The sequence below is a fragment of the Xenopus laevis genome, chromosome 1L (assembly GCF_017654675.1).
Source record: "Xenopus laevis strain J_2021 chromosome 1L, Xenopus_laevis_v10.1, whole genome shotgun sequence".
Taxonomy (NCBI): domain Eukaryota; kingdom Metazoa; phylum Chordata; class Amphibia; order Anura; family Pipidae; genus Xenopus; species Xenopus laevis.
Window position 1 is genome coordinate 90,746,741 of NC_054371.1, and position 10,326 is coordinate 90,757,066.

Sequence of the window (10,326 nt, forward strand, 5' to 3'; positions counted from 1 at the left end):
TTCTGAGTACTTTAATTTTTATACATCCAAATGTGATTGCTGTAGATGTCTTCATGGTAAACGATTGAATGCAGTGCAGTCAACTACGTAATATCAAATACAGTTTGGTCCATAAATATTTGGACGGATAACTTTTTTTTTTTTTTATTTTGGTTCTGCACCATGGATACTAAATAACACAGTGGAACAATTTTGGAGAATTATCAAACCTTAAGATTAACTGGAGCAAATCCATATTCCCCATAGATAATCGGGTCCCCACCATCCTCCCCTCAAGTGCTCAACGCGTGTGGGTTGTAAAGTATCTTGGGACTCAATATACTTGCGCACCATTCCTGGTTCCTACAAAACCTTAATCCCCTTGTCTCAAAAATGGAATCTGACATTCAAATATGGGTAAATCTCCCCCTCACCTTATGGGGGGAGAATCAACCTCCCAAAAATGGTATATCTCCCCAAATTGCTTTACCTATAAGGAAGGCAGGGAGGATAACTCAAGCGACACACAATGGATTGCCTGATCACCTTTTCTGAAGAGGAGCGCAAGCGGAGTTTCAGTAAATTATTTGTTATAAAAAAAAATATATATATATATTTAACACAAGGACGGGGGGCCACATGGTACATTTCTGTTCCGTGAGTTTGCAATTGATCCTCCGCATTCATCTTAGATTCAAAAGCAACAGATATGACCCATGTGGCCCCCCCACGGAAGTCTATGGTTACTGCCTGGTAGCCAGGGTAACCAGTCAGTGTAAACCAAGAGAGCTGAAAAGCAGGAAGTAGTGATCTGACTGACATGTTATACATCAAATCACTCCAGCCTTTATACATTACATTTTTGGCTAACTAACTATATTAGAAACATTTTTTTATTTTGCACAACCTATCTATTTACCCAGTTTTTATTTTTACACTGAACAATTCCTTTAAGAATTCTATTGCTCAGGTATACATTTTACAAAGGGACTATGTTTTTAACAGCAACTTAAGTTACTTAAAGTTTTATTTTGAATACCTTTTGGGTCACAAACATCTGTATTAGCTTGAAAACTGTTCAGCCCTCCCCCTTTGCAAGCTTCCTGTTCAGCAGTCTCCAGTATCAGGCTGTAGAGCTGCAGGTACCTCCTGCCTAAGTTGCTGAGCAGCGGCCAATGAGGGAGGATTGGGCCTGTTTGTGATGTCACACTCAGTCCTCTGCAGACATCAGATCACCCTTTCCCTGAACTGCTCCTTTCTGTCCTGTTTCCCCCCCTCCATGCACGGTTTATTTCACTTCCTGTCTGCCCTATTAATTTAACCCCTGCCCTGAGGTGTTCCTTTCCCTCTCTGCCCTGTTGTCCATCCTCCTCCCTTCACTGCTTGTTCCTTGCCATGCTATGACTTGGGAAAAAAACCCCAAAATCTGCTAATTATAGTATTTTATTATTTTCCTGTGTATTAGGAGTTAGTGTAAATACCAGTCATTTTCTACACAGTATTATGTTCTATTCAAAAAGCAATCAACATCTTTTGGGTTTTTCTTGCCTCATAGTGATTCAGCCCGTTTCTCTTTAGAAGCCTTCTTCATTGCCATGGTGATAATCTACGATGATCCTGATCGCTCTGCCGATGCAGCCATACGAATTCTCAGGCAAGGCAAGTCCTGCTTGGGTTATACCATTTCTACTTCCCAACCATCATTCTCCTCGCAAATAATGATTCCAGTCTTCTTAAATTGGGATAGGGGTCGCATACAGGGCTTTGCCTTTTTGGATTTTGGGGCGGCGGGGATTTTTTTGGATGTAGGGTTTGTACGTAAACACTATATAACCAGAGACCATCTCTTAGGTTATCGGCTATAGATGGCAGTTCTCTAAGTTCGGGGGTGGTGTCTTCTAAATCCAGAATCCTCCATATGTCCGTGGGTAATCATTCTGAACTTCTTTTATTTTATATTATTGAGTGCCCACAAACACCCATCACTTTAGGCCTTCCATGGTTACAAAGACACAACCCCTTAAGTTGATTGGTCTTCTGGTGAGATATTACAATGGAGCCCAGGTTGTGAAACATCTAGCCTTAAACCTGTCCATACCCTGGCCGCAACTACCCTAGAAGGGTTACCCTCTTGTTACGCCCCATTTTTCTGATGTCTTCTGTAAGAAGGCGGCTGAAACCCTACCTCCTCACAGGCCTTACGACTGTGCAATTGAGTTACTGCCAGGTTCTTCCCCTCCTAATAAGAGTAGAACTTATCCACTTTCTCTTCCTGAATCCCTAGCATTGGAAGAGTATATTAAAGAGAACATGGATAGGGGGTTTATTAAGCCATCTTCTTCACCTGCTGGGCTGGTTTCTTCTTTGTTGAAAAAAAGATGGGAGTCTAAGACCTTGTATTGATTATAGAGGGTTAAGCAAGATCGTGGTAAAGAACCGTTACCCCTTCCCTTAATTTCAGAACTCTTTGACAGAGTTAGAGGTGCCGCCGTATTTTCCAAGATGGATTTAAGGGGCGCCTATAATCTAATCAGGATAAGGGAAGGGGATGAATGGAATTCATACCCAGGATGGGCATTATTAGTATTTAGTAATGCCCTTCGTTTTATGCAATGCCCCTGCCGTCTCCCAGGACTTTTTTAACAATATCTTCTGTGATCTTTTGGGTCGCTATGTCGTGGTATATTTAGACGACATTTTGATTTATTCTTTTAATATAATTGTTCATCGTGCCCATGTCCGGGAAGTGTTATCCAGATTGAGGCAAAACCACCTATATGCCAAACTCAAAAAATGTCTGTTTGAGGTTTCCTCTGTGCCCTTCATTGAATATATCATTTCCCAAGAAGGCCTGGAAATGGAACCAACTAAGATTCAGGCTATTCAAGATTGGGCAAGGGCAAGGTTTTAAGGGTTTGCCAATTATTATCGACAATTTATTAAAAATCTCTCTAATCTGGTGGCCCCAATTACTGCTCTGACTAAGAAGGGGATAGATCCTAGTACGTGGTCCGTTGAGGCTGTAGAGGCTTTTGGTTTTTTAAAAAAAGCTTTTGTTTCAGCTCCGGTGCACCAGCATCCTAATTCTTCTTTGCCTTTTATAGTCGAAGTGGATGCCCCTGAGATTGGACCCGGAGCAGTCTTGTCTCAGCGACACCCCGTTACTGGTAAGATTCATCCATGTGCTTTTTTTTCCAATAAATTCTCCGTAGAAATCAATTATGATATTGGTAACAGGTAATTATTAGCCATCAAATGGGCATTTGAAGAGTGGAGACACCTTCTAGTGGGCCCTAAGCATTTGGTTTCTGTTTTCACAGATCAAAAGAACCAATTGTATATTATTAAATATACTATTAAATCCCGGACAGGCCAGTTGGGCTTTGTTTTTTACCCGCTTTAACTTTATCATTACTTACAGGCCGGGTGAAAAAAATGAGAAGGCAGATGCTCTTTCTAGAAGTTTTCTTTCCAGCCCTAAGGAAGACCTTGAACCTGCTTCTATTGTTCCCAAGGAGGTGATTGTAGCAGCCTTGAGCCCAGATCTCTCAACCTCTTTATCTAACGCCCAGGTGGATTTACCTGTTAATGCTCCTGTAGTCAAATTATTTTTATAAATCTATGTGAAGCAGTTTTTCATGAGAATCATGATTCAAAGGTTGCTGGGCACCTGGGTCGTACGAAAACTTGTGCTCTGCTGTCTCGTACACTCTGGTGGCCAACATTAAGACAAGCTGTGTGCAAGAATATTGAGTCATGCTCAGTTTGTCAGCGTTCAAAACCTTCCAGATCTTTACCTCAGGAGCTGCTACAGTCGCTTCCCATTCCTGAAAAGCCTTGGACACGTTTCTATGGATTTCATAGTGAAGTTACCTCCCTCTAGAGGGTATACAGTCATCTGGGTGGTGGTGGATCAGTTTAGTAAAATGTCTAATTTTATTCCCCTCCCCCATCCTCCCCTTTGGCCAAGCTCTTTATTGGTAACATTTTTAAGTTCCATGGGGCCCCACTGAACATTGTTTCGGATAGGGGGGTTCAATTTGTGTCAAAATGTTGGCGTGCCTTTTGTTCCCTTATGGGTACTGATTTCTCCTTCTCTTCAGCATACCATCCACAGACAAATGGTCAGACGGAAAGGACAAATCAATCTTTGGAGCAGTATCTTAGGTGCTATGTATTCAATCAGTCACTCTGGGCAGATTTTCTCCCATGGGTTTAGTTTGCCTATAATAATGCCACTTACTTGTCCACAGGAAGTTCTCAAAATTTTTTACAGTATTTGGCCATCATCCTAGGGCCTTCTCGTTTTCTGACATTTCTGATGTTCCCGCTGTTAACAATTTAATTAATAATTTTTCTAAAATTTGGCAAGGGTTCCAGGACTCTTTGTCTTCAGCAGTTGCTGCCCAAAAAAGAACCTCTGATAGACATCGGAGAGCTTCACCTGATTATTAAGTTGGTGACAGGGTATGGTTGTCCTCTAAGAACATTTCTCTGAAAGTCCCTTCAACCAAGTTGGGTCCCAAATTTATTGGTCCATTTTCTGTGTCTGAGGTAATTAATTTCAGTACTGTCAGGTTAAATCTTCCTCCTGAACTCTAGATCTTTTAATTCTTTTCAAGTTTCTCTTTTGAAGCCTGCTAGAGTTGTTCATCAGAATTTTCCTCCTCCTCCCATCTCTGTGGAAGGTCAGCCAGAGTATTTGGTCAGAGGTTGGTGGACTCTCGCCTTTCTAGAGGTAAAATCCAATAACTCGTTCATTGGAAAGGTTATGGTCCCGAGGAAAGGTCTTGGTCCCTGCCTCTGATGTTAGGGCTGATTGGCTGGTAAGGCAATTTCATGCTAGGTTTCCAAACAAGCCTAGGGGTCCAGTGGCCCCCTCTTGAGGGGGGGTAATGAAAGGAAAATGATTTGCGTCCTTCGACGATTCCTGGTTTAACGCCGATGCGTGTGATGTCATTGCGCTTCGGAGTGAAAATTCAAATATTTAAAGGGCTCACAAGCCAATGTTCATTGCCCATCGTAGGTCTATTTTAGTAGTTCCTGGGTGCGTTTCTAGTGTGTTGTTCGGTGATTGACTTTGCCTATCCCTGCTCCTGACTGCTGCCTGTCTTCACCACTGCTAGTATTCTGACTACTCTCCTGGATCTTGCTTTTGTAGCGCTGTTTATGTATTCTGAATCAGCCAGTGACCTCGACTACGCTTCTGCATCACGATTGTGTACAGCATTGCCAGCTTGTTATTGACTCAGCCTACTCTGGGTTTGGGAGACCAGGCGTAACACATGCTTTACATTTGGTATGAGGTTCTAATTAAGGATGCACCGAATCCAGGATTCGGTTCGGGATTCGGCCAGGATTTGTTTTTTTTAGCAGGATTCGGCCGAAACCTTCTGTCCAGCCAAACCGAATCCTAATTTGCATATGCAAATTAGGGGCTGAGAGGAAAATCACAGGACTTTTTGTCAGAAAACAAGGAAGTAAATAATGTTTTCCCCTTCCTATCCCTAATTTGCATATGCAAATTAGGGTTCGGATTCGGTACTGTATTCGGCCGAATCTTTCACAAAGGATTCAGGGGTTCGGCCGAATCCAAAATAGTGGATTCAGTGCATCCCTAATTCTAATGATTAAATGCGTGCTCTGGTTTTAGCCAAGCGTTGTTTAGTACTGTGTTCAAATGACTCTTTTTTTATCTTATCTGTCCAGATCAAATTGTTGGTCTTTACATAGGTGTTCATGGGCAAACGTTAGTCTTGCCCTTATATTCTTTCCAAGACAGTAAAGGTTTCTTCCTGGAACACCTCCCAAGTAAATATATATATTTTTTAATGTAAGACTTATGCACTTTGATATCAATAATGGTGACAGCTGCTTGTAGGTCCCTTGATCAAATTCTAGGGCTCTTGAAGGTTTCTTTGAGCATTTTAGCTCTGTTTTCAGGCTGCATGAGTACTGCCATGTTGGCATTAATTTGAGATTTTCTCCACTTGTGACGCAGTGGGACATGGCTTTTACTATTGAGTGCTGTTCTTAGATATACCAGGCAGCCATTGTTCTTTTGTTAGGCTGCTGGGGAGGGGGGGAAGGGAGGGGGATGATTTCACTCCAATTTGCAGTGCAGCAGTTAATAGTGACTGAAGTTTATCAGAGCACAAGTCACATGACTTGGGGCTGCTGGGAAACTGACAATATGTATATCCCCATGTCAGATTTCAAAATTAAATATAAAAAAATCTGATTGCTCTTTTGAGAAATGGATTTCTGTGCAGAAGAAATTTTTTTCCCATGACAGTATCGCTTTAATGTCCAATTGTTTGGTGATCTTTTCAAATTGTTTCCCAGACTTGAAGGCATATATAACCTTCTTTCTTATGCACAAACCAAACTTGGAGATATTAAGTCACATTGCTCCTAGATTTTCTAATGTTTTAACCATTGACACCTGATCTGGTACACCTAATTCTAATTTTAGGCATATTAGCTAGTGAAAAAGGTAGAGGCTACATTAATTTTTCCACATATGAAATTTGCATTTGAATGTAAATTACAGTGGACTACAACATGCAAATGTGCATGATATTTGTTATATTACCTTTATCAATATTGTTGAAATAAAGATCAACTATCTGTGTGTTGAATAGTAAAATATAATATTTAGGTGGGCCCTTGCTATTATGGGGGAGGTAGGATTACCCACATTGAATTAGACACACAAAACTAATTTCTTAACTGGGGCACCAGTGATTCTTGAAGGAAAATTTGGTGTGAGCTTTGCCACTCAATTGCCTTCAATTTATGTAAAAAAATCTTCATTTGTTGAATCTTAAAAATCTGGTGGAACTGCAAAGATTGTACACATTCAATAACTAAATAGATACTTCTGGAATTTAATCCACTTGAAGAGGTAACACAGGCATAGTATATGTCTATGATATAAACTGTATGTATATCTAGAGCCTTGAGTAACTGGCTTTCACAGCTGGAGGAGAATGTTAATTAATAAGTCCCTAGGGATCTCTCCCCTGAAGGGCATTAAGCTAGCATCCACATTTTTCTGTGACTCTTCCAGCTAGCCTCTAAGAATATGGCCCTTTCCAACACAGCCAGGAGAGCCATCTTGCTTTAGCTGTGGTCTGCGGACACCTCATCCAAAAATAACCTTTGCAATATGCCATTTGAGTTTGGTCATCTTTTTGGCGCCAAATTAGATACTCTCATGGAAAAGATGTCTGAGAAGGGCAAAATCCTGCCTCAAGGTAGGCAGAGAATGAGGTAGAAGAGTAATTTTTTGCAGGCAAAAGAGTTCTCCAGTTAGACCCAGACAATCTAGATATGGTGAAAAGGACAAAGAGAAGTCCCAACCTTTCAGATCACAAGGTGGATCTTCTAGAGTAGCAAGAGGTAGAGGTAAGTCTCTGTCCTCAACTCGTAGGTAGGACTTCTGATGCCAGAGATCTTCCAGTGGGTGGAAGACTAGTTTTCTTTTTCTAGACCTTGATTTCAGATCAGTGAGTTTTGCAACTGGTAGAGCAAGGTTACAGAAAATAATTTTTTGCATCTCCTCCTCCAAGATTTGTGCAAACTCCCCAAAGTTAATCTCCACAAAAGCAGGAAGCCTTAGAAGAGGCTATCTTTACTTTTTGCAAAAAGAGGGTGTTAGAAGAAGTTCATTTTTTAGAAGAAGATTGCGGCACATATTCCACAGGTTTCCTCGTTCCCAAGCCAGATGGATCTTTCCGCACCATAATATATCTGAGGTTTGTGAACCAGTTTATTCAGAATAATTTTTCAGGATGAAGACGGTGAGGGCAGCCCTTCAGATGAGCCCGGAGATTACCTTGCGACCATAGACCCGAAGGATGCTTATTTGCATTTCCCTGTTTTTCGGGTACACAGGAAGCTACTAAGAATAGCTGTGGGAGTCAGCTTTGTCATTTTCAATTCTGTGTCCTACCCTTTGGTATCACTTCTCCTCCAAGGCACTGGCGTAACTACCGTGGAAGCAGACCCCGCAGATACGGGGGGCCCAGGAGGAGAGGGGGCCCGGAAAGGAGTTTACTGGTCTGTTATATTTTGCCACTAAACCACTATTACACTTGTGCTCCCTCACTCCTAATTGCAGATTCTTTTGCTGCTGTGCGTGGGGTAGGGGCGGGCCGCAGGGTGCAGTAACTAACTTACTTTTCCTCTCCCTCCGCTCTAGCTGAACACATAGCAAGTGGCTGCAGAGACCCTGGCTGGGCCCGCCTCTGTCTACCTCCCCACCCTGCCCGCCTGCTGGTCGCCCCCACATCACTGCAGAGTACACAGGACTGGAGAGGGGGCAGGACACTACATTATGTATTGGCCACACAGTCCCTGGATGGCCCTGCCCCCACATCCCAACCACTGAGTTGCAGGCAGGGCTCCTGTCTGACTGATTCTGGAGAGGCTGGACAGGTGGGTGGTTGCAGCTCCCTTGCTGCCTGGCCATTCATTCACCTACATGTAAGGTTTGACCACCAATAACATTTAATGTAGGAAATGGATTCCCTCCTGCCCCCCTTCCCTTGTAAAATAAAATTGGTGGTGAGACTTCAGGAGTGAACTGAAGTGTGACTGTTTTGACCTGGCCTGGGCCTCCCTTAAAAGTCCCCAGCTGCTGAGCCACCAATCCACCCACACAGAGAGTCTTCACACGTGACACACAGAAAGTCACAGGTATGTCTTCACATGCAATTATCAGCAACAGCTACTACTGGGTACCTAAAAATGTGGAATCTTTGGGGAGAGACAGGGAGTATTATATTGATGACACTAGACTATTGATTGATTGGTAAAAAAAAAAAAAAATTCTGTACCTAAGCCCTACCATCCAGTCAATGACTTGTGTAATCATGATTATTTTTACCATATTTGATTTGCCCTTTATTTTTGACTGGGGACTGCTGTTACTTTTTTTTCTGTTGGGTGTGAATACAAAGTGGACATGAGAAAACACCAATAACACTAGTGCATTTTCTGTGTGCAGTGACAGCAAGATGCTAGTAAATGCTTTATAACAGACCATTCTGTCCCAGTGGCTGCACAGATCCTATCTGATCCCCATTGGAAGCAGCAGTCCTGCCCTGCTTTATGACTGAGATTCTAGCTATCTGTATAACAGACCATTCTGTCCCAGTGGCTGCACAGATCCTATCTGATCCCCATTGGAAGCAGCAGTCCTGCCCTGCTTTATGACTGAGATTCTAGCTATCTGTATAACAGACCATTCTATCCCAGTGGCTACAAATATCCTATCTGATCCCCATTGGAAGCAGCAGTCCAGCTTTATGACTGAGATCTTAGCTATTTGTATAGCAGGGCATTATGACCCTTAAAACTAGCACTATGTTGTCAGGGCCACAACATTGTTACACTGGGTAATCCAGATACCCATCGCTTTGGACCATGTTCAGGCTTCTTATAGTCTCTGAGAAGCAGAAAGATGGTAATGCGCATTCCATGCCATCAGAGATCATGCAATGCACATGGTTCAGGGGTGTTAGCTTCCAGAATACCAGACTTGACAATCTAAGTGAATGAAGAGAAGGTTATGCTTTAATTCTACCACTCACTATGTCCAAATACCATCACCAGAGTTGTGCACAAAGTGTACAAAGAAAAGGGAAGAAAACCTCAATTCAAAAGCACCCCAAAATTATCAGCTTTGTTTCGGCACCCAGTGTTACTGGTGAAAGTTCAGAAATCCCGGCAGCTGGAAAGATGCATAGATTGTGACGATGGTAGACAGACATTTTGCAGTTTAAATCTGTGTGGATGTACTCCTTCTACACATTATATGCTTGTGGTTATAGCAAAGCTTTGTAGAATGAATTAGGATATTTAATTAGGATAATTAGCCCAAAATGTATTTTTGCAGGGGGGCCCTGTGACTTCTAGTTATGCCACTGCTCCAAGGGTATTCACCAAGGTTGTTGCCTCAGTTGCGGCTGTTCTTTGTCAAGAGTACATGTTATACCCTACCTAGACGACTGGCTTCTCAGAGCAGTGTCTGCTTCTCTCCTTCGAAAACATCTTGAGAGATCTCTGAGTGTGCTACAGTATTTCAGATGGATTGTCAATGAGAAGAATTTCAAGACAAAAGCAGTTCTTGGGAATGTGTATCAACACAGAGAAGATGATAGTCCCCTTGACTCCCCAGAGGATCTCCAAGACCATAGACCTTGTCAATTGCCTCAGGAATCCATCTCATGTCTCTGTGAGACAGATGATGATGGTTTTAGGGCTAATGACACCTTCCATAGAGGCTCTAGTGCTAAAATGCACATGCACCCTCTCCAGCAGGAACTACTGAGACTCTGG